Raw genomic sequence first — 1,493 nt, 5'->3', positions numbered from 1 at the left:
CTTTGCCACTTTTACATCTCTGAGGTGATCCCACTTTGTGTGCCACTCCTGCAAATCTGGGGTTACCCTGCTTTATGTGTCATTCCTACAGATCCGGGGTGACCCCGCTTTGTGCGCCACTCATACAAACCCGGGGTGATCCCACTTTGTGTGTCACTCCTACAGACCTGGAGTGACCCTGCTTTGAGTGTCACTCTTACAAATCTGGGGTGACCCCGCTTTGTGTTTCACTCCTACAAATCTGGGGTGACCCCAGTTTATGTGTCACTCCTACAGATTGGGGTGACCCTGCTTTGAGTGTCACTCTTACAAATCTGGGGTGACCCCACTTTGTGTTTCACTCCTACAAATCTGGGGTGACCCCAGTTCATGTGTCACTCCTACAGATCTGGGGTGACCCCGCTTTATGTGTCACTCCTACAAATCTGGGGTGACCCCAGTTTTGTGCGCCACTCATACAAATCTGGGGTGACCCTGCTTTATGTGTCACTCCTACAGATCCCGGGTGACCCGCTTTGTGCGCCACTCATACAAATCTGGGGTGATCCCACATTCCCACTCAGATTCTCTCTCTCTGCATTATGTGAGCTCTCCTTTGTTTTTTTGCAGTTTTTGGTGTCAGTTACGTTCTGTGTGCTGATGTCATGCAATTCTACTTCTCACCCTTCATCCGAGCGCCCCAGCTCTGTGTAACATTATACCCCGCCAGTGGTGTCATGGATGATATTTAATGGTATGCTGACACCCCAACTTCCACCGCCTTCACATCTCTTATTTTACATGTTTATTGAGTTTATTTATAAAACAGTAACATTGAGGATGTGGAATCCTGAGGATACGAATATGCAGAAATGAAAACAAGACAGTCTCTGGTGACTCCTCCAGGGGTGGACTGATAACTCATGGGGCCCCCAGGCAATAGGAAATATTGGGGCCCCTGTGTCCTCGCCCACATTCAAACCACACCCAAAAAAGCCTATGAAAGGTACCAGGGGCATCTCATGGGGCCCCCTACTGACCCCGGGCCCTCGGGCAGTGCTGAATGGCTAAATGGTTAGTCCGCCCCTGGACTCCTCATTACATCATATATTCTGTGACACCATACAGAGGTGAACATACACTGGTTGTAGGAGCGGTAACATTTGGACCAAGGTAAGTCATACCAAGCTTGGGGGGGGGGGGGGGCGGTAGGATTACACCGTATTTCCTCTATGGAACATTTTTATTCCCATGCATATCTTTTTTCTTATGCAACAATCTGCACGATTCTGTCGCACAACAATCGCAGCAAAATCACGTTTTGGACGCCATTAGGAATAATCATCTAGTTTGAATAGCGCCTTACAATCGGGAGCTGGTGTTAGAACCCAGGTCCTGTGCAAGGAGAACAAGATACATTGGGGTCAAGTCACTAAAGGTTTGCGCATGCGATATGAAGGTCATGTGACTCATTTTTGGGGGGGAACTTTTACATGAGATAATAATTCATCGAA

Source organism: Staurois parvus, unplaced genomic scaffold (assembly GCF_062004578.1).
Source record: "Staurois parvus isolate SC_StPar_1 unplaced genomic scaffold, SC_StPar_1.0 ptg001644l, whole genome shotgun sequence".
In the NCBI taxonomy this organism is placed as follows: domain Eukaryota; kingdom Metazoa; phylum Chordata; class Amphibia; order Anura; family Ranidae; genus Staurois; species Staurois parvus.
This window is presented reverse-complemented; position numbering follows the sequence as displayed.